The following is a 23,878-nucleotide window of genomic DNA, read 5'->3' as shown; positions in this document are numbered from 1 at the left end:
GTAGGCAATTAATCAAGCCTTGAACTACCAGTCTATGCAAGGGTTAAAAATGCTGTACACTGGGTGACTATTAGCCTTTTCTCTGTCTCAGACAATGAGATTTCCAATATTTCAGATTTGGTATGATTTACCTTAAATCTGGATAGTCTACAAAAGACAGATTGTTCAAGATCAACATCCATGGGTGAACTATCAGTCTTTACTATAATATTAGGATCTAAGGTAAATCGGACACAGTCAGAAATTTTGAGCATCTCAGTATCTGACACAAGAGAAAATAAATTAATGAAGTGTGTCGATGAGTTTGCTTCACGAAGAAAAAGATAAAATACTTAAGGATTTTCTTAACTACAAGTCTTGACAGTTATTTAAGGCCAAATACCCCACTCTCAGACATAAGATCAGAAAGGATTTGTCTACGTAGGCTAGTCTGTCTTTCATGGCTGGGGAAAATTCCATTTGTAAAAATGTACATTTTGACACAGTTCCTATATCATTTTCAGTCAATACTAGTACACTCCCTCTGCAAGACTATTAAAGAATGGTAGGCAATTATCTTCGACTTTACCTAGGCTGGGCAGTTCGTCCGAGTGAACAAAATGTGTTCCTTGCACGTTTAATTGTTGGGGAGGAGCAGCATTTCCCAACCTGTTACACTACTACTGGACTGCCCAAATTAGGGTTCTTGCTGAATGGAGATCCAGAAGAGCTTGGAGAAAAATTCTCTCTATATCAAGCAGTCCATAGCAGGCAGATACCTTTGGACCCATTCCTGGTTTAACAAACACCTTAGGGACCCACATTTGCATCAGAATTATAATGCCAGGGCAACATTAGAAAAAATGGGATGAACAATCTAAATTTCACGGTCTCGTCTCCTTCCCATTGCCATTTAGACCAATCTTTTTAAATGGAGACTTCTTGTCTGGTATGATTGATCAGGGATGCGAGACCTAGGCCTGGAATGGAGTTCAAAAATAGGGTATCGTTTTCAGAATGGATCTATTAAACCAATCAAGCAATGTACATTATGGACTGCTGAAACTGGAATATGATACAATTAGGTTAGGCACTAGATCCTCCAACCCTCGATTAGAAAGGCTGCCACAAGAACCTTGACAACCTGAACTATTTCCGAGGTTAGACCCCACTAAGGGATTTATATCTAAAATATATATTTTATTTTGAATGAGAAATCAGCCACTTCCTAAAGGACCAATCTTTCTAGAATGGCTATGCCTATATGCAAACAGCTAACCAAAACTCAAATGAGACTAGTCTACACATGGCATATCGCACCAGATAGGCTACATACATACACGCAAAAAGAAGATCAGATTGATGTTGGAGACATTGGGATCAGAAGGGAATGTTGATCCGTGTAGTTCGTGCCTGTTTTGAAACTTAAAAACTTTTGGTTGGAATGCAGGTCCAAAATAAAGATAATCGCTGCACTTGATATTCCCTTGCATCTGCTATAAATAATTTTGGGAGCTGAACACAAAGAACTCTACCAATTCATACACCACATTTTGCTGTGAAATTGGTTAAATTATCATTTTGGATAGTATCATTTGGTAATATATCCCCTCTGTTTCTCTGTGGCTTAATAAATTATGGTGCATCCCCTTGCAATAGGAATGCTAACTGCAAATATAAGAGATACAGGGACAGGTCTCCTGGGTTCTTTGGAACTCTTCCAAGAATGTGAAACAAGAATGTATAAACTTATCATGCCCGATATATCTGCATGCCCTCAATTTGTTTGACTTGGATTCACAATGTGCTTTTGTGGCCTTGCCACATCTTCTTCAACACTTTTAACCAACCCACAGTACTTCAATGACTTCTGCCTGGTCCACTCATCTGGTGTACTCTCCTGCAAGGACTAGTAACACTTCTACTACTTATGTGGTTTAGTTTTTCTTCACACAACTCAAGTCTTATGATTTGCAACCGCAAGTTTGCCTACTTCTTCAGGGAAAACATGAGACACATTGGTGCTGTTTGTTTCATACTTTTAATTGCAACATACAGTGCAGGTTATGCTCCTCTCCTCCTGAATACCTTCTGTCAGAAAGGCAGACTTCCTGGCACTCTTGTTTCCCCACTCTTGCATTAACCAAATACTGATAATTGTTTCTTCTCACTCCTGATGTTCTTTGACTTAGGCATGCTTATTTAGGTAATTTCCCACTATTGCTTTTTTCTCCCTAAAGGGTCTATAAACAACTGATGTCTTAATTGCCCTCTTTTGGCTTTGGCAAGGTTGGTTCTTTTTAACTGGATTTGTTATTGCACTGTTTTGGCTTTGCCAACAGTTGTTTATATTGGTTTCTGACAGTATTGCCCTCTCGTTTTGGTAGTTATTCTGACCTTCAAAAATACAATGGCCCTCATTATGAATCCGGCGGTAGCCATGCCGGTAAATACCAGCACGGCTGCCACCGGAGTCATGAATTTACCGACAAGGGGCAATTACCGGGGCATTTCAGCCCCATTGGACCCGGTAATTGCCGGGTGCCGATATTTATTGCTCCCCATTTCCATTTGAGTCCCATTGGACCCGTGAGCAGAACCCGTAGTTTGCCGGTCCGGTAACAATGGTTACCAGCAAGCTTACTGGTACCGTTGTTACCGGACCGGCAACCTTATAATGAGGCCCAATGACACTTGGCTGGCCTGTTCACCAAGTTCTTATATTGCTGCTTTCTCCATTTTGTATGAGCTTTGTATTTAGAATAATTTTCTTTCTGCTTCACATTAGTTCGACTTACTTTGTGGCCATTTAATGCTTGTTAATACGCTGGTATTATCATGCGTTTAATAACCTAATCTGAATTTCGAATGGCATACACATGTCAATTAACACACTGTGTCTTCTAGATGGCATACATGTTATTGATTGATATTATTGTCTTATGCAATTGTTTCTGTTTGGTCATACCACTACTGTATCAAATTAATATATACATTTTTTTGATCAGGCGAGTAAAAAGAGGCCCTGAGGAAGGGCGGCAAGTCCAAAATGCATAGGCCATTACTTGCATTTGCAACTAAGTCTATGGGCCTCATTACACGGACGGCGGTAAGGGTTTACCGGTACCGGTATTTTACCGTTACCGGTAAACCCTTACCGCCTTACTACGAGGTCGTTTTGTGGGTTGGAGAATTTAACGCCTGCTTTTTGCAGGCGTTAAAAACCAACCCGCAAAGGGACCAGGGAGCTAATTTACGGCACCGCAATTTGCGGTGCCGTAATTAGCACCTTCCCCATTCCCATTATGCCCTATGGGGCAAAAATGGGAATGGGGAAGGGCAATGGGGGAAGGGGGAATTACCGCCCCACCAACCTTGGAATAGGGCGGTAATTCCCCTTTCCACCAAGGCGGTGCCGGTATTTTACCGGGATGGACCAAGGTGCTAATAGCACCTTGGTCCACCGCCGTCCGTGTAATGAGGCACTATATCTACAAAATAAAACACAAACAATCTCATGATTTTGAAAAACCGTTTAAATAGAACCCCCAGTGGGTAATAGGGTGTGCAGCCCACACCGTAGGCTTATTAGCCTAGGTTTCCTTTCATCACTTCAAGATTGCCACACATGGGGCCGCCCCTGATTCAGACTTTATGGAAGATATTCTTAAGAAAAAGACCCTGATCAGCCAAGCCATTCCTTTGTTGAACTCCACCAAGAAGTGCCTGGCCCCTTCATTACTCACACTCAAAGTGATCCCACATGTGGAGAAGATGTTCCGCCGGCTCTCTCAGACCCGCCCTACATTAGGGGCCCCGCCATCCCGGACTCCCTGGTTGTCACCACCACTCGTAAAAGGGCAGGGGTACCACGGTCCTCGTCAGAATCCCCTCCTGACAAGGACTGCAAAATGTTGTACACCCTTGGCACCGTGTTACCACCTCTGCTGCATTTTACACCAGGATTGCCAACAACACCACACTCTGTGCAAGCTATAGTGGCGTTCAATGGGGCCTTGTCTGAGACAGCCTTCAGGATGTCCCAGAACCTACTCGCTCCCACCTTTTGGCGGTGATCGCAGAGGGCAGACAAGTCACCCAGAATATCCTCAAAAACACCTTGGACTCTGCCGAAACTGCGGGACGTGCTCACACCCAGGGAACCCTGCTCAAACGCCACGACTGGTTGAAGAATTCAGGGTTCAAACCAGAGACTCAGGCTCTTTGATAAACAAGCCAGTGTAGGAAGGCAACCACTTCGGGAAAGCAGTTGATGATGCTCTGGTGACAGCTAAGAAGGAGCACAAGACCCCGATCTCGGCTAAACCCTTTGTCCAGCGTGGCAACTCCAACTCCTGCTGGTCCTTACCAGGGCAATCCTTCTCTTGCTCTCCCCATGCACAGTATGACTCAGGAGGATCCAACTGGGCCTCGGACAGGGCTCCTCCGGCAACTTCCAATCCCAACAGAGAGGTTTCCGTCGGGGACAGGGCAGGGGCAGAAATTCTGTGCCAGGTGCTCCCTGGCCTCTGCCTCCAGGTGACTAGATGGTACGGGTCCCCTCCCAGACTTCCCCGGTCGGTGGACGTCTAACATTGTTTGCCCAAGCATGGGAGTGAATCACATCGGATCAGTGGGTACTCAAGAAGTCGCCCACGGGTACTGCATCTAGTTCCTATGGTCACCATGCTACCATCCACCCAGAAGCAGGCGACTCATCAGACCATCTGTGCATCTTGTTGGAAGAGGTCCAGGTCCTGCTGGAAAAGGGTGCCAGTGAGGTTGTCCCCCATATCCAGGTAAATAAGGGTATTATTCATTGTACTTCCTTGTACCTAAAAAGGATCTAACCATGCGCCCTGTTTTAGATCTGCGTCCTGCGAACAAATATATCATGCCACAAAACGTACTCCAGGAAGTAATCCCATTGCTGAGGCAGGGGGGCTAGTTGGTCACATTGGACATGAAAGATGCATACTTTCATATTTCAATGTTGGCAGCGCCAGAAAGTACCTCTGGTTCATGATAGAGGACACATCAGTTCAAAGTTCTCCCTTTTGGCATTGTCTCAGCCCCAAGGGTGTTTACAAAGGTACTGGTGGTAGCGGCGGCTCACCTGCGCAGGCAGTCCATCCCTGTAAATCCCTACCTCGACGACTGGCTCATAACAGGGGACTTGTATGGAACGTGCCTAGAAAATACCCAGGCAACAGTAGATCTCCTATTCAGCCTCGGATTCCCTATCAACGAGAAGAAATGAAGTCTTGTCCCCACACAAGTCAAACAGTTTGTGGGGGCCCTAACTCGGACAGAAGACGGGCTTGTCTTCCGGTCCAACGAGAGGGTTCAAAACATGCTGTTCCAGATCCTTCAATATGTAGCCAGTCACCAGGTAATCGTTCGCAAGACCATGCAGCTGTGGGCTTCCTGCGTCTTCCTAGTTCCTCACGCTCGTCTGCGCATGCGCCCCATGCAGGAGTGGCTCTTGTGGCAATGGTGTCAGGCCAGCAGCCGGTGGGATGATCTAGTGGTTGTCTCAACAATCCTCCTTCAGTCTCTGCAGTGGTGGTCAAGCCAAAACCTTCTGCAGGGGAAAACCTTCACAGCCCCTGCAGTAGAGGCCACTCCCACCACGGATGCATCTCTGTCAGGTGGGCAGCTCACCTCCTTCAACAGACAGCACACGCCATGTGGTCCCCATCACTAGCGTCCAATCACATCAATCTGTTGGAATTGCTTGCAGTATTCAAAGCCCTGAAAGCCTTCCAAGCACACCTTCAGGGGAAGACACTTGTGGTCCTTACAGATAGTACCACAGTCATGTACTACCTGAACAAACAGGGGGGGGCACTCACTCTTTAGGGCTATCCAGACTGTCCCAGAACATCTGGAAGTGGGCGATCAAACACAACATGTTCCGCCTCTCAAAACATGTTCCAGGGGAATACAATCTCCTGGCAGACTTGCTCAGCAGAGACTTCCCCCTACCCGTAGAGGACGAGTGACGGTTGCAAGAGCACTTTCTACGCAACGTCTTTACAGAATGGGGTTTCACAGAAATTGACTTGCTCACAACTCTATGCCCAAAGCCCAGATTATGCCTCCAGGTACCCACAGAAATGCTCCAAAGGGAACAGTCTCTGGAAAACATGGTCTGGGAGATTTGCATACACTTCCCGCCGCCCCCACCAAATCCCATTCTTAACAGCATAGTGCACACGTTGCACCATGATCCTGATGGCACCAATGTGGGCCCGACAGCCTTGGTTCTCCCATCTCATGGAAATGTCAGTCTCCCCTCCCAGGAAGCTGCCATGCCCATACAACATGCTGTCTCAAGACCAGGGAGAGACACTGCATCCGTGTCCCCAAACACTCAATTTAGCAGCTTGGCTCCTGAAGTCATAGAGTTTGGGCACCTTCAACTCCCTCAGAGATGCATGGACATACTCGGGGAAGCATGTAAACCCAAAACCAGACATTGCTACTCCAACAATTGGAAGCGCTTTGTTGTCTAGTGCAATACTAAGAACGTCAATCCCATTGACTACTCCCCTAAAGATATTGGGCCTCATTATAAGTTTGCTGGTCTGGTAACAACGGTACCTGTAAGCTTGCTGGTACCATTGTTACCGGACCGGCAAACTACGAGTTCTGCCTGTGAGTGCCGGTGCATCCGACCTCCCCGGGCTCAATGGGAATGGGGAGCATTTTTTCCGGCGCCCGCGAATGGGTGCCTCTTGGTGGATGCTCTTGGCGATTCTTTAATCAGTGTTTAAACATCTGACTGTTTTGCCCAGCATAGCATGCATGTGCATGTAGGGCCCACAGACTCCAGCCGAGGGGTCCCTGTTATGACACTTTTCTGATTATGTTGGTGTTTATTTGGAAAGGTTATATGCCAAGTACAAAGTAAGAATGTATTCAAATCTCTATTTTCATTGAGTCCTTTACTAGATTATCTGTTACTAGGAGCTTCCCAACCGTCTTGGAGGGCAAAGGGGAAGCAAACTTAAAGACTTCTTCTATAACGTCGGGGATAAATGGACTAAAAACATGGCAAAACATAACTAAAAACGTTCTCCTGGTTTACAGATGTCTGGGTTACAACACCACTGATCCGGGTTCCTTCCTGGGTGTTTGACAAATTACAGTCACTCACGGTCCTGGGGGTTCCCACACTTCTTTCTTGCCTCTGTAGATTGTAGGTATGTATAGTTGACTCGTGGTCTTCTGGTGAATGCTTTATGGTTGGGGCCTTGGCCTGATATGCTCCTGCTCATGGGCCTAAGCAGCAATAGAAGCAGGGCTCAGCACACCTGAGCTAAGCCTCGCAGATTTTACAAGGGGGCTAGCCACTTTGGTATTTCTGAAGGCTGGGTTAGTGAACCTATTCTAACTCTGGTTCCTACTAGCCCTTCCATATCTGCCGTCATGATATCCTGCCACATTCTTGGACCTATGAGGGCATTTGCACTCCTTTTGTGCGTGTTGCTTTTACTCTATTTTGTTGTACCTCGTTAATGTTCTACCACATGCGTGTGCCTCCACCCCTCCACTCGCACCCCTTTGGTGTAGAAGATGACTCTTCCTGTACTCCCTCATCTCTTCTCACTCCCTTCTGCTCCTTCATGTTCTCATTGGTCTTTAATGCAAGCTCCTCACTTTTTTCTGGATTCTTTCCTCCTTCCTCCCGCCATCTCCTTCACCATATCTTCTTTGGGTCTTCTGATATTTCGTCCCTCTTTTTTCATTGGACTCCCTGCCACCTCCTCTTTAGTTTCTGTGGTGTTCCACTTCTCCTCCACTCTGACCTCCTCCCCTCTCGTAGGGTTCCTCGCTCCTTCTTTCCTCTCCTTCAGTACCACTACTCATGTTTACTATAGTCCACATACTTCTTCACCTCCTCAATTCTGTGGTTCTCTCTCCCTGCCTTCACCTACTTCTACTCTTCTAATCGCCTCACTCTTTCTGCATATCCAGATTTCCCTAACTGCCTTTTTTTATACTACTGCTCCTCAATTCTCCGACTCTCCAACTAGCCACCACCCCACTTCTGCTCCACCTCCAAACGCCCTCTCTGTTGGTATTCCTGCCCTTCTAATGGGGGCCTCGCCCACATCCCGGGGCCTCCCATGCTCACCTATTCTAAGATGTGTATGCCATGTTACTTTCAAACATGATTGTTTAACTTGACTTCTGTGCTGCTCTATTTGTCCTGTTCCTTCACTCTTGGAGTGCGAGCCAAGCTGTTTCATGGGGTGATACCATCTTGTTTTTTCCACTCGTATATGCATGAAAGGGATAAAAGGCAAGAGGTATGAACGCCATCGGCCTCATCAGTGGCTGACCAAAGGCAGTTTTCTGAATGCAGGGACTTGCGTGTAATGGTGGGTTCTTCTCTTTAGTACTTCTGGCTATTTCTGACTTCAGCATACTTCACGCTTTTGAGGCTGGTGTTTCTATTAGATGCTGTGGGTTCATTGAAGACAAAGATACTTTAGATGTGTTGCTTAAACGGAAAGCACATCAGGGAGGTCCCATCTGCCAAGCCCTGCCCCACCAACCATCTGTTGCTTGGTTGCATCAACTAGGGTTCACTCTGCATGCCACCGCTAGGCCCAGTATCACACAGCGGCTGGCAGCATCTGGCCCCCTTGGCTAACCTCCAATCCACACTTAGGCAGGCAACCTTTCTTCTCGTCCTCCACGCCTGGGAGCTGTGACAAAAGTCTTGTATTTACCAAACTAAGAGCAAAGAAAGGACTGTCATGACTTTTAAACCCCCACGACTGAGTGACATCCTCATGGGGGTATAACCCGGGAAGAGCTCCCTGGGTTGATTTTTTATTTTTTTATTTGTGTGTTTAGTTCATTCGAACTTTCACATTACAAAATACAACATATAAAAGAAACAAAGAAATACTTAACAAACATTAAAACCTGCAATTTTGATTATCCATTGATTGTTATTTGGCATGTATATAGCGCTCTATATATCATTGGTATGACCTCAAAGCGCTTGTGGATAGAACGCCCTCAAGAACCATAGTCCAGGTCAGTCGAGAGAGTAGGGTATCATAGGGTGCTTGGGTGCACTCAATATGTGAGCAGCTGATTCGATTGCCTGATGGTAGCTGCATCCTAACATTAGGTGTGGTGGTATTGAGATCTGTTGAATGTGTGCAGTCTGCAGGTTGGTCTCCGAGACTGGATTCTCGCGGCGTTCGGCCTATGTAGGACGCTTTTGTGTGCATCTAGGTCGATTTTACATGGGGTATAGCTGCGTTCTAGCAGGATGTTGAGGTGTTCATGCAGAATTGTTTGTATGTGAGCAGCTAAGCCAAAATTGATCGAAGGGTGTAGCTGCTCTCTATTTTATGTGTTGGGGTAGAGTAGAGAGTGCGCATAGTGATAGGAGAGGTGAGTGTCTGCATTGGAGGTTTTCTTCTTACGAGCCCACTGTACCGGATTTCATTTATGTGTTTCGCGATAGCTGTGTTCAGAGTGACTTATTAGTCGCTTTCAGTGGTGTCATTGCTCGGTATCTCCACGAACATTGGTCCGCAGCAGATTGCAGGGTGTCAATGGCCCGAGATGGTCTTAATCGGGTTTATGGAAAGAGCAAGGTTTTTAGAGCTTTGCAGAAGCCCATGTTTGTAGTCTTGGGTGTGTTGGGGGAGTGAATTCCACAGAGTTGGAGCCAAGGTTGAGAAGGCGGATCCTCCAATCCTGGCTGAATTGGAGGTTGGAATCACTAGTAAGAGGGCAGTGCTTGATCTTGGAGTGCGTGATGGGAGGTAGGGTTTTATCTTCTCTTGTAGGTACGTTGGGCCGGTCTTGTGCACTGCTCAGTGGGTAATGCATAGGGTTTTGAAGGTGGCCCTTCGTCTGACAGGGAGCCACTGGAGGGTGCAGAGAGCAGGGGAGATGTAGTCTCTGTGTCCCAGGGCAAGAAGGAGTTTGGCAGCATCGTTTTTGGCTTTTTGGAGTTTAAATTGGTATGCCGGTGCTCCCAGGTATAAGGAGTTGGCATAGTCCAGTCTCGACATAACAATAGACAGAACAGCGGCGAGTCTGTTGGGATAGGTGAGGTAAGGGAAAATGCGTCTAAGGAGTTTGAGGTAGGAGTGACAGGATTTTGATACATTATTGATCTGACGGGAGAGGGTTAGGCCGGAGTCCATAGCGCAGCCAAGGTTTTTGACTATTTTGGAAGGAGGGGGTGCCAAGGGAGGGGGGCCATGGGAGTGGTTGCGGGAGAAGGGCAGTTTTGCCACACACCATGATTTCAGTTTTATCTGCGTTGAGAAGGAGGTGGTTTCTTGTCATCCATCGGTCAATATTACTGAGACATGCTTCAAGGTTGGGACGTGGGTTGGTGCTTGTTTTGTGAATTCTTAAGATAATTTGGGTATCATTGGCGTAGTTGTAGCAGGAGAGGTTGCGCACGCGGATGATTCCTGGTAGAGTGGTCAGATAGCGGTTGAAAAGGAGAGCAGAGAGGCAGGCGCCTTGGGGTACTCCAGTGTTCACAGCGTGAGCAGTTGAGACAAAAGGGGAGAGGAAGGCGATTTGTTTCCTGTTGCTGAGGAAGGAGGCAATCCATTTGAGTGCCGAGCCACGAATTCCTAGGGAGTGGAGGCGGTCAAGGAGGATTGAATGGTTAACAGTGTCAAAGGCTGCTAACAGATCAAGGAGAATCAGCGCTGCGCAACCCTCAGAAACTACTGCGGCCTTGAGATCATCCCAGATCGAGATCAGAGTGGTTTCTGTTCCATGGCGCGGTCTGAAGCCTGATTGAGCAGGGTCGAATAGTTTGTTGGATTCTACGAAGCGGTTGAGCTGAGAGTATGCAGCACGGTCAATGAGTTTCGCGAGAAATCTGGTGTTGGAGATCGGCCTGTAATTCGTAGGCTCAATGGGGGTTGAGGGATGCCTTTTTTAGAAGCTATTTGACATGCGCAATTTTAAAGGCTTCTGGAAAGGTGCCCGAGGTGAGGGAGTCGTTTAATATGGATTTTGCATGTTCTCCAGCGGAAGTAGTAGAGAATATTTCTTTCAGAAGAGGGGTGGGGCAGGGGTCGAGGGGGATCCGGAGGGGCTGCTGCCGGATAGTAGATCTAGGAACTCGTCTCACGAGATGGGTTGCAAAGAGTCGAAGGTTGGCGTAGTGGTTGTCAGGGCAATAATGATAAATAATTAGCATATAAATTAATAATACTTAGTAAAAATAAATCCTTATTATATGATGTTAGGAAGGATTTCTCTTTACTGCACCTTTCCTTCCATTTTAATGGACCCCCAAAACTTTTGCTTCTATTTTTGATCCTGACTTGTACTTTTTACAGTGCAGTGAAGCCTTAAGCTTCACTACACTGTCTTTTACTCATCTGTTATTGGGAAACTGACATGTCCTTCGGGCTGTCAGTACTGGGAAAGATTGGGCCTCATTATAAGTTTGCCGGTCCGGTAACAACAGTACCAGTAAGTTTGCCAGTACCGTTGTTACGGACCCACAAACTACGAGTTCTGCTCACGGGTGCTTTCCTGCCCGCCAGTTTTGACCTGGCGGGCGAAACGGCACCCGCGAGCAGAGCATGTCGGATGCACCGACACCATTCATGAATGGTGCCGGTGCATCCGACCTCCCCATTCCCATTTGAGCCCTGTGGGGTTCAAATGGGAATGGGGAGCATTTTATTCCGGCACCCGCAAATGGGCAATTACTGGATCCGGCGGGCTGTAATGACCCAGTAATTGCCCATTCGGGGGTGCCGGAAAAAAAATGATACCGGCGGCAGCCGTGTCGGTTTTTCCGGCACGGCTACAGCCAGTCTCATAATGAGGCTATTGTCTCCATTAGTCTTGTTACTTAGTTACTACCTTTAGTAACTTGTTATCACTTGTGGTAACGTTTATCATTGTACAATGCATCTTACAATGGGGTACACTTTTGTTTTTGACCTAGACTAACACTCAGGGGATTTGCTGGTTACTCTAGGTGTGCTAAATAGACAAGCTGGTGGCAGCAGTTTTTTTTTTACAATTTTTTGGTGCTTTTCGTTTTTAGCTTACTGCGTTTGGCTACTAACTGTGGCTAGTGACCAAACATGGCCATGCCACAAGGTTTTTCGCTTGCCCTTTGGCCATTTTGTCTTAGCCTTCTTCCTGACCTGTGAGGCCAGGAAAATCCTTATATGGACTTCCAGTGCGCAGGAAAGCAGAGGCTATTAGCGGGCTAATGGAGGGCTATGCGTTTTTGCTGGCAGGGTGCTGGCTGGGACTGTCTGGTCCCAATCCACAAACTGGTTTCAGTGTGTCTGAGTGTTAGGCATGAGTGTTCCCGCCAGTGGTCCTTATTGGACCACTGCTGGGGGGTGTGTGGGGCTAGTTCTGCTATTGGCTAGTGGGAGTTTCTGCTCTTACCTGTCTTTTGGGATAAGAGGAGGACCCCTGCACCCACTCTAGAGAGATCCTGGAGAAACCTGAAGGAGCCAAGACTCCTGTCTAGCTGTGAGACCCGTGAGGAGACCGGAGACCTGTCTGAAGGAGGCCTGGCGACCAACTTCTGCTGCTGTCCTGTAAGAGCCTTCTCTTACTATTGATCTTCAGCAGTCCTACGTGGAGTGGAGGGAACATGCTCAGTACCCTGCAAAGAAGAACCTTCGGAAGTGCCCCTGGAATGCCCTGTGGCTGACCAGCTCTGAGTTTGGGCTACTGTGGTGCCGATGTCACCGTTCTGCGTTGAGGCCTGGAGCCTGAGGGATACTCAGCTTGTCCTACAAGACTTAGCAAAATGTCAGTGTCCTAGCATCAAGGGCACCCGAGATAGGAGGGAAAGTCCGACCACGACAAGTGAGTCCCTTTGCATCGCTGTGCTGCGTCTTAAACAGCTCACCTGAGTTGTGTCCCGTCCTCAGAGGGGTACTGCATTGTGTTTTGCTGCATTCTGCCACAGAGAGTCCTTGCACCAGCCAAAGACACCGACCGGAGATCTGCTCGAACCTGCAACCCCTGCGAATCAAGGATCAAGAATCAAGGACTGAGGCTGATGGCAGGAAAAGCGACCTCAGACCTTCTTCCATTGACCTACCAAATCCTGTGAAGAATCGGAGTACGGGGTGAGTTACAGTGGTTCTTTAAAAGTTTTGCTGACTTTTCTAAAACGTTTACCATACTTCGCTTTGCTATTGCTTGCTTGTGCAAGCCTTCCAAAAGTTGGGGGTACTTTTGGTAGATGGAATAACTTGTCCTCTAACCCTTGGAATCGTTCACTGGACCCCGGAGACCTTACCTTCATTTTTTCCAGCATTACAAACTGTGTCTGAACCTTTCCTGAATGTTTGGGCATAAGGTGCCAGACAATTTAGAGAAGGACTTTTGAAGCTAGGGCTAATTCTCTCTGGACCTGCAGTGCATAAACTAAGCTATACTTTCCTTTACAGGGGTGTGATCATTATTATGCCCTACTATAGTGACTGTATATATGTATTCTATTATTAGTGTTGTGTGATACTTCTACCTATTAGTAGTCATTTTTCATAGTGTTGTTTGGCCATAAAGAAATACCTGTATTTTTATACATACTGTCTAAGTGTACTTAGTGACTCCCATTGTGTGTACTCATTGTGGACCCTTTACAAGCTCACCACCTCTTGAGACTTAGCCTAGACCTCTCGTCACTGCTACCTTGAACTGGTTTGGCTACAGGTCCCAGAGTTGTCCCTGTCACAATATAGGTTGGCCTTCTAAACATCTGTCCCCCAGGCCAGAGTATAGAAAATTAGTCCTAACATATGAGATATTTTAAAATCCTGGTGCATTTATAACGGCTAATCTAAGGCAACTTGCCCACTTGTGTCCTAGCAAGCTGATTCAATTTCTTACATTTTCCTGTATTTATATGTTTTGTCCAAACCTGATAAAGTGCTATATGCATTGAATTGCTGTCTGTATTTAGGCAATACCAACAAAACGAGTTGCTTTTTATTTTTTCATAATTTGCAACCAAAAGGTCCAAGACATTTCTTATAAAGAGGTCCATAATCCCGGCATTCCATGAGAATATGTTGGGGAGTTTCCTCATATTCTGTCAGTTTTAGCTACTGCACATTCGGGCCAATGACTGATAATACAGGAAGTCTATTGGTCTGCAATAAGAGGAGAAATCTGCGCAAAGCAAGGGACTGGCATAATTTTAAATACAATTGACATTCCTTAAATTTGTGGGTTAAATTTGTAATTACTGAATAGTAACTTTTAAGAGTAGGCAACTGAGAATAGTTTGCAGTCCAGTCCCACCGCTCTAATTTTATGATAAAGGTTTTCGGCAGTACATGGTAATACTCACCCCAGTTTGGGCACCAATCAATAGTTTCGAACAGTTCTGTGATCAATTTATAAAATATGCTTTGCACTAATTTCCTTTCCCAACATTAAGAGCAGAGGTCATATTGGAGAAGCTCTTGATTTTATATATAGTAGGCATCTTCTTTTTAATGCCATTGCCACCAAAGAAATCAGGCACAGTTCAAGTCTTATTATTTCAATTAGGGTACTAGGTCCCAATCCCAGTATGCATCTCCAGAATTTCCCTTTTATAATTCTTAGCCAGGCCAAGTCTTCCATGCACGTAATAACAGATAATACAATAACATTGTCTGTTCCCTTTCTAACATTGCAACAAATGTAATCGCGAATAAACACAAAAGTGAAAGTGGCCTTTGAAGCGTATTCTCAAGTATTCCGAAGTGTTATAGTATAAACGTCTAAAATATTGAAAGTGATTCTTGTGTGTATATATAATACATATATCATTTTATATAAATTATAAGTGTAAGAGTTTCTTTGGTGTGCATGTCTAACTAGGTTCAGTGTACTTACCTACTGCTCACATCTTCCTCTTAAGATAAGCCTGCCTGCTCTTCCACTCTACCAAGGTCCTGAGTTAGTACAGACTGATACTAAGAGTTGGAGATCTACAAACCACTGGGATAGCTCACTAAAGTCTTACTACCAGTAGGACTTTAGCAAACTCCCCTAACACTATCATAGCTAGCTTTTATGTTAAAATGTGGGATGCACTAACAGTTCATAGGCCAATATTTTCTCCTCAAGCTTAAGACAAATTAGTACATAGTTTGAATGGTGGTTTTTCCTGTAAGATATTGAGCACCTTTTGTGACCAGAGAAAGTTGAAGGCCATGCCAGTTGAAACTTCTTCAAGATGCCAGGCCAGTCTTGATTCCTCACATACAATAGGCTCAGGAGAGGATAGAGGCTCACATCAAACTTCTTATCAACGGATCAGACAGAAAGCCAATAGACAACCTTTTTTTATTGGATTTCTCGGGGCAAACTGGGCAAGCACCTTTAGGAGCTCCAGCGAGGGGTTCCTTCTCTAAGCCATTTCACTGGTTTGACATTGAGTGCAGGGAATTCTGCCTTTGATATATCTTTAGGAGTGAGCAACATTCCCACTGCATCTGAGGAGGATTAGCGACCGTTGATAAATACTAATCACTCACCCCTCTGTCCTGGCGTGCCTCAATAACAAAATGACTGCATTCCCCCTGATGTCGGGACACCGGGAAAAAGGGCGATGGGGAGTTGGCTCGATTTCAACACTGTACCAGTGCTGCTGCTGCACATCGTTAGCAGCAGCAACTGTGGCGAAGAGAAGCTGGTGAGGGTCATGGAAGATGTGATGCCCCTCCCCATTATGTAACCACAGGGTCTGGTGTCTCTTCCTGGGTGCAAGCAGTTTAGTGCTCACCTTTGGTTGGATTGGAGGGTTTCTCTCATTGCTATGTAATGCTGAGGAAGCAGCTTGGGCCCATGTGCTACTGTGGAGGATGACTGACAGAGAATGCACAACCTTGCTACTCTCCTCCATAATGACCTCCAAACACAACAAAGGAAAATCTAAGAGGCAACATGTTTATAGCTCTCATTTATAGACAAGTGCTGGGGCTGCTTGGAAGTATGTTGTGCCTGAAATGGAGGGTGACACCATGTTGACTCATGGGGAGTTACTATTAATGCAGCTCCTAAAATATTTCAACACACCACCAGCAATATTGAGGTGACAGTCTCCACCATGAAATTCAAACTTAGAGCGATGGACACCCGCTTTGAGGATACAGTGAGCAAGGTACAGATTGTAACGACAAGGGTGTTGACCGTCTGACCGTTAAAAGAAGATATGGCCGTCTTCCACTCTGAGCTGGCCCAATTACCGGAGTGTGCCTTATCATCCATAAAGGCTTGCAGGCAAAAGCTGAAGCATTTTGACACGATCACCTTTACTGCTAATCTGAGGATATTAGGACTTCTCCAGCATTGGATCTTTCATAGATTCAGATGCTTGAATATTCCCAGTCGTCAGACCGGGTATCCTAGTGATTTAAATAATTATGAAACATTTTAAATACATACATTATTTCCATAGAAATATGACTGTAGATTGCCCATTATGGTCTATGAGCCGCCATTCACTTGTGTAGTCCCTCCACCTCACTTTGGTCCTTTATGGCTCTTACCAATGAGGTGGCAGCGTTTAAGCTCTGCCCTAGTCAGCCATCTTCATATTTTTCACTGCAGTCTTTCTCCTGTTAGATATATTTGTTTTTCCCAAAATATCTTTTTGCGATCTCCTAATCAAGCTCTTTCTGCTCTGTGTTTCTGGGCTCAGGAAACACTTTCTTTCACCTAAAATTCATCGAGTGAAATCCTCTTCAAAACATGGCTGACATCACAGCCCTATATAGGCATATGAAGGCAGGAGAGGATCCTCCTCTGGGGTCCTACCTGAAGAAGTGGGAATTAGCTACGGTTGTCACAATCGAGGGTGATGACTGGTGTTGTCTCTGGAAGCAGATACCAAAGTTAACTAGATCCCTTCAAATAAGAGAGATGTGGCTGAAGCTGCTCACCCAGTGGCACTTGGTTCCCTTCAGACTTCACAGGATGTACCCCGGGTCCTCCCCCCTTTGCTGGAGGGAATGTGGCACAGAAGGCATGTGGGAGCACATATGGTGGGAGTGTCCCAAATTGAGGGCTATTGGGCCGGGATTGGGGGCGCGATCAATCAAGTTCTGGGTCTTGACTTACGGGGCAGCAATAAAGGTCTTGCGGTGCTGGGCTTGGAAGGGTCTCTGTCGGCAATCAAGACCAAGGCGGGACGCAAGCTTTATGTGATAATGATGATGGCAGCAGCAATGGTATTAGCTCGCAGATGGAAAACCAAGGACCCGCCACAGGACCATGAATGGGTGGCAAAGATATGGAACTTTTTGGCACTTGAGTGGCTCACATACTCAATTCAGGGGGAGCATCTAAGATTCCGGTCGTAAGGGCTTGGTTGAAGGGATGAGGCAGCGTTGGTGCCCCCGGAGTATGAGACTCTTGGGCCTAATAACAGATGCCCCCGGTGACAAAGACTATTAAAGGGGCCGATCCATGTTGCTTGCTGTATACTTTGATTCCATGAGGGGGGAGGTGGGTGGGAGCTGATCAACTATGAAGCGTGGCGGCACTGGACTGCTCTCGATCTCTGGTTTGGGTGGAGGAGTGGAAGGGGGGAGTTGGGGTTCTGTTTTTCCTTGTTTGTTCTGAATTTTGAAATGCCAATTAAAATCAAATTGAAAAAAAACATGGCTGAACTTCCAACTGCCAAAAAGCCTTCCCTGTTCAGGGACTGCATGAGGTGCATGAAGAAACTAGTCTACATGAAGCATCCTCATGAGCAATGCATCTACTGCCTGTATCCTCATGATATAAATAAATGTGACATTTGCAGGACTTTGTCCAATAAAAACCTGCAGGACAGACACAGAAGACGACTTCTCCATTTAGAAGCTAAAGGTCTATCTTCTGACGAAGAATCTGCCAAGACAGCTCCTGTACATTCTACTAAACCATTTTAGAGGCAAACTTCTAAGAGAAGGGCCTCTTCAGTGGAAAGGAGGGCCTCTCCCTCTCACAAAAGTAAGAGGAAGGTGGAGATACCCCCTTTGGGCTCTGGTGATCACAAGAAACGGCATCCTGAGGAAAAAAGCACCTCCAAGGGTAAAGAGGCATTTTCCCGGGGGGGGCAATCGTCAACGAATAAGCCTGGATAAGCCGTCTACGAGCTGCCATGGCGATAGAGGTCCACGAATCTCTCGCCCACGAAGATCTCATTGACGGATAAACACAATCAACCGTCGACGAGGTCATTGTCCACGAAGCCACCGTCGACGAGGTCATCGTCCACGAAGCCACCGTCAACGAAGCATACACCTATGCCGTCGACGACAACATCAATTCCCTCATCCACGGAGAAAACAAAACCCAAAACAGATGCCACTTTTACACCATCCAATGATAAAACGGTGACTCCTATATTAGAGACTCATGAACTAATAGGAGCACAACTTTCTCCTTCAGGAGAGATGGCAGAACTCCCAGACATCATTCTTCAGGAGGTGTTTTCAGACACAGAATTTGTAGGCAAGCAACCTTTTCTCACCCCCAAGGAACACAGTCCTCCCTGGCAACCAACTGCACAGGAACCTGCCGGTCCTTACGATCCAACTCTCATAGAGTCGATGCAAAGGATCATTGAAGAGTTCAACAAACTTCAAATTGAAAAGAATAAGTCATCCATACCGAAAGAGGTAACACCTCCACAGAGGAGCATCTCTCCTCGGCATAGCACACCCAGAGAGTCTCCTTCCAGAAGCAGGCCACATAAAAGGGCTGTCAAGGTTGCACACCGGTACCTGGCGCAGGAGTGGATGTACCAACTACCCCCACACTGGTCTTGATACCTGCAAGACGTAGCTTACGCAGGCCTTCGCGACCAGGGCAGGGAAAGAGGGTTAGGGTCTCGTTGATTGGATAGGTTGGGGGTTGTAGGAAAACCGGGAAAAGGAATAGGGCGAGGTTATGGGTAGGTAGGGGGAGATTGGGTGAGGCTGAACTGCTGCACACCTTCATCGTCATCTTCATAACACACCAAATGGTAATTCCTGCGGTGCCTACAGGCTGGGCCAAACACTACGCTTTCTGAATTATGAATCACATAAACAAACAATTAAGCCCTTTGGGCAGTACAATTGGCAGTGGGCTACCACGTCACAGTTAGTCTAGCATGCAACACTTAGCTTGGGTCCATTGTCCGGTCCAACTGCATGGTCCTTGATAAGCTGTCAGTCTGTGCTGGGTCTCAGAGGCGGTGTAGGCTGGTCACGTCTTCCGCTACAAAGAAAGAATATGTGTTATTCTTGGTCACACATACACACGGTCATTCACTCCATGCCGCATTCATACTTTCTTCCCAGGACTATGCCGTTCGCTGTACTTGTCTTCTAGCAAAACAAGTCGTCAGTATAAATGCCAGCGCGACCTTCGCCGCGTGTGGCTTGCGGCGCGGGTATTCTCTGTTTTACAATGCCAATGTTGCGTTCCTCATATCTGCATGACACGCGCTGCTAAACACTTTTTGTTCATCCCAGAACATATGTCAATAACTTGCTCGCGACCCCCAGGACTAGTACTTATCTCGTATGCCGGCGCAGGGGCGAGCGATATGGACTGGGAGACTATGCCCCCTGCGCTTCCCAAAACTCCCTCTACGGGCTTTCTCAGGACTGGGTGTTGCGCGGCTTAGATCCCCTGGGTATGCGTCCCAAACTTATCTGAGTAATGGCGAGGGGCCGGAATCTCAATCAGGCGGGGCGGGGCCCCTCGCACGAGTTTTCCTGCGGAGCTCGGTGTCTCACGTCCTTCTCCTCGGCGATCTCGAGCACAAGCCCCGTGCTGATGTTTTCGCGCATGCGCGTTGGGGCGTACCACGCCCGGTCCGATCCCTGATTGGTTGTCTGTGCGCGAAGCATGCTGGGTAGTGTACTCCCGATGTACTTGCAGTGCCTGCAGCCTACAGGGAGGACAAAGCAGTCTCCTGTATGGCAGCACCCTTCCCCATCCTACCTGAACACTACACACATCCATAACACGTGGCCCATAGTGCAGGGCACATACCAGCTTCTTCACTTTAGGTTTCGCTGCATGCTTTTTGCGTGCCACCCCAGGTCTGCCCCTGACATCACTCCCCCCCCACGGAAGGCCTGTGGAGGCCCGGGGTTTATCTGGGAAGTTGCGATGGAAAGTGTGCAGCAGTCTTGGGGCCTGTATATGAGCGGGTGGCTCCCAGGAGCGATCTTCAGGCCCATACCCGACCCAATCTACCAGATACAAAACCCGTCCTGCCCTATCCTGTTTAGAGTTTAGGATTGCTTGGACCTCATATTCGGGTTCTCCTTGTACTAAGATGGGTGGTGGTTTCTGGGTCTTGATGGTCTTGGGGGCTGGCTTCAATAATGAGGTATGGAACGTTGGATGTATTCTCATTTGAGGGGGCAATTTCAAACGCACGGCTACTGGATTGATGATTCGTTCTATAGGGAATGGGCCCAGATATCGTGGTTGTAATTTACGTGGTCCATGCAAAGTTATATTTCGAGTGGAGAGCCAAATCATGTCTCCCACTTGATATTGCGGGCAGGCTCGACGATGTTTGTCGGCATATTTCTTGTAGGTGGTCTTGGATTGTACAAGATTATCCTGCGCCTCTTTCCACACTTGTTCCATGCACTTCCTCCGTCCTGTTATGGTTGGAAGGGTCGGCTCGGTGTCTGCCAACGCAACAGGGAGTACCCTGGGATGGTAGCCATAAAGGCAGTAAAAGGGTGATTGCTTTGTGGAAGTATGATTTGCGTTGTTATACACTAGCTCCGCCAACCACACATGTTGCAACCAAGTTGCTTTCCGACTGGCAATAAAACAGCGCAGGTACTGTTCTAGCCCCTGATTGACTCTCTCTGTTTGGCCGTCTGTTTCCGGATGATAGCCCGATGTCAAGCCCACATCCATTCCTATGATTTTGCAGAATTCATGCCAGAAGCGGGAGGTGAATTGTGGTCCCCTATCCGTTATTATGTGGGAGGGCAGTCCATGGAGGCGTACTATATGCTGAAGAAATAGCTCTGCGCCTTGACCTGCGGTTGGTACTCCCATACAAGGGATAAAGTGTGCCATTTTGGAAAACGTATCAACAACCACCAATATGGAGGTAAACCCCTGGACTGCAGGTAGATCTACTATGAGTTCCATAGTGATGGAGCGCCAGGGTGCAGAAGGTGTTGGTAATGGGCACAACAACCCTGCTGGTTTACTGTGGTCGGATTTATTACGTGCACACGTATCGCAGTCACTCACATACTGTTGTACGTCTCGCCGCCAAGTAGGCCACCAGAAATACTGTGATACCAGTTCTTGGGTCTTTGTCCTACCTGGGTGGCCCGCTAGAGGTGAATCGTGGCACCAAGACATGGCTTTTTTCTGGAGTTTGGTAGTGGGTAAGAAGAGTTGCTGGCCGTGATACGGGAGCCCAGCAACTAACTGATGTTGCGGGTCTTCTGCACACCACTTGTGCAAATCCTGCATTGATAATTCTTGCTGAATCGTCTCAAATACCCCAGTGGTAGCACCAACAATGCGTGCCAGTGGAACTATGGTCTGTGGAACACTTTCTGTCTTACTGACAGGATCAGGATACCGTGACAAAATGTCGGCCTTTCGGTTATTAGTGCCCGGCCTATATGTGATTAAAAAATCAAATTCCGCGAAGAACAGGGCCCAACGCAATTGCCGCGGGCTCAAGTTCTTAGTAGTCCGGATAAATTGCAAGTTCCGGTGATCTGTTATTACAGTCACTGTGTGCCGAGCCCCCATCAGATAATGCCGCCACTCATCAAAGGCGGCTTTGATGGCAAGTAATTCACGGTCCGCAATGGTGTAGTTTGCCTCAGCTGGTAGCAGTTTTCGCGAATAATAGGCCACTGGATGGAGTAGGCCTGATTCTGGATTCCTTTGAGACAATATGGCCCCTAGTGCATAGCTGGAGGCATCGGTCTCCACTATAAATGGTTGGGCTAGGTCGGGGTGCCTCAGGACAGATGCATTAGTAAAAGCGCTCTTAAGTAGTTGGAAACCTTGTTCAGCGGCTTGATCCCACACAAAGGTACATCCTTTACGTAGTAATTTGGTGATTGGTGTCACTAATTCCGAAAGGTTTTTTACAAAGCGCCGATAGAAGTTGGCAAATCCCAGGAAGGATTGTACCTCCTTCACGTTAGTAGGGGATGGCTAACTTAGTATCGCTTGCACCTTTTTCTGGTCCATTTGTACCCCGGTCGGTGTCAGGAAATACCCCAAAAATTCAACGGTGGTACGATGAAACTCGAACTTCTCTAACTTAGCGTAGAGTTGATGTTCCCGCAATTTAGATAATACGGCGCGAACGTGCTGGACGTGTTCCTGAGGACTACGAGAGTAAATTAAAATGTCATCTATATAGACAACTGCACAGATGTCCAGATACTCTCGGAGGACTTCATCCAAGAAGTGTTGGAAGGCTGCGGGTGCATTACAGAGGCCGAATGGCATAACCTGGTATTCATACAATCCGAATTTTGTACGGAAGGCGGTTTTCCATTCGTCCCCCTCACGCACCCGCACTAGATGGTAAGCGCCTCTAAGGTCCAACTTAGTGTAGATGACCGCATCTCGTACCTGGTCTAACAGAACAGGTATGAGAGGAAGGGGGTAACGGTTTTTGATGGTAATCCGGTTTACCCCGCGGTAATCGATACAGGTCCGGAGCTCCCCGGACTTCTTGGGAACGAAGAATAAGGGGGAAGAGACTGGCGAGTTAGAATGGCGAATAAAACCACTCTGCAGGTTTGTAGCAATATACTCGCGAAGATGTTCATTTTCTGCCTCTGTCAGCGCATAGATACGACTGCATGGGAGAACAGCTCCCGGTTCGAGATCTATTCTGCAGTCGAATGATCTATGCGGAGGCAGAGTCTCTGCAGCCTTCTTATTGAACACATCCGCAAAGTCGGAGTATTCTTTGGGTAGATCTGTAAAACATGTCTTGGCCGGCTGGTCCTCTACGGTACCAATGGTGCACGAAGCTATGAGGGGTTTTGGTCTACAATGTGTTTGGCAATAAGTGGAGTTCAATGCGACCCGACCAGTAACCCACTGAAATCTGGATCATGTTTACGTAACCAGGGTAGTCCAAGAATAATCCCGAACTGTGGGGCTGCAATCACGTCAAAGATGATCTCTTCCCAATGTGATTCCCCACATTGTAGGGTGAATTTTTGGGTACAATGAGTAATAGGACCTGAACTGAGAGGGGTGCCATCAACCGCCTGAACTGGCTCTGGTGTTACTTTCGGGTGAACGGAGATCCCTAATGCTACAACACACTTGGTATCAATAAAATTTCCCGTTGCTCCCGAATCCCCCAGCATGGATACCAACCTCTGGTGTCCTGAATAGCTCAATTGACCCGATATCTTAATATGGGGAGCATAATTGGGATTGTCCGTGACTGGGGCCCTAATCTCCGGAAAGCTCGGTCGGGTGACCCCCACTACCCCGAGCGGAGGCGTTTCCCTGACTCTGAGGCTTCGTGGGGCACTCCCGCACGAAATGCCCGGCTAAACCACAATAAAGGCAAACACCTTCTTTCCTCCGTCGCTCCTTCTCTTCCTTAGATAAGGGTCCTCGGCGTAACCTATTTGCATGGGTTCGTCCCCATCAGACCTTTCTACCGGCCCACGAGGTCCACGAGACTGGTCTAACCGGACCATCGGGCGAGGTTCACCTTTTCTTTTATCGCCCCGTCTCTCAGCCTGGCGATGATCCAACCGTAAGGCAAGATCGATCATGTCGGAGCATTCCACCGGCTGTGGATCAACTTGGGCAATTAGATCTTTCAGATCGTCCTGCAGACCTTGATAGAATAGAGATATCCGCTTGTCGGCAGGCCACTCAG

General features: G+C 47.2%; 1 protein-coding gene across 1 annotated transcript in view; it reads left to right on the top strand.

The window, feature by feature from the left end:
* RHPN2 (rhophilin Rho GTPase binding protein 2) overlaps positions 1-23,878 on the top strand; it is a 398,731-nt gene that overhangs the window by 331,083 nt on the left and 43,770 nt on the right. The window lies entirely within an intron of this gene.

Source organism: Ambystoma mexicanum, chromosome 1q (assembly GCF_040938575.1).
Source record: "Ambystoma mexicanum isolate Mex_15411 chromosome 1q, UKY_AmexF1_1, whole genome shotgun sequence".
Lineage (NCBI taxonomy): Eukaryota > Metazoa > Chordata > Amphibia > Caudata > Ambystomatidae > Ambystoma > Ambystoma mexicanum.
The sequence above is the reverse complement of the archived record's forward strand: the minus strand, read 5'-3'. Positions and strand labels throughout refer to the sequence as shown.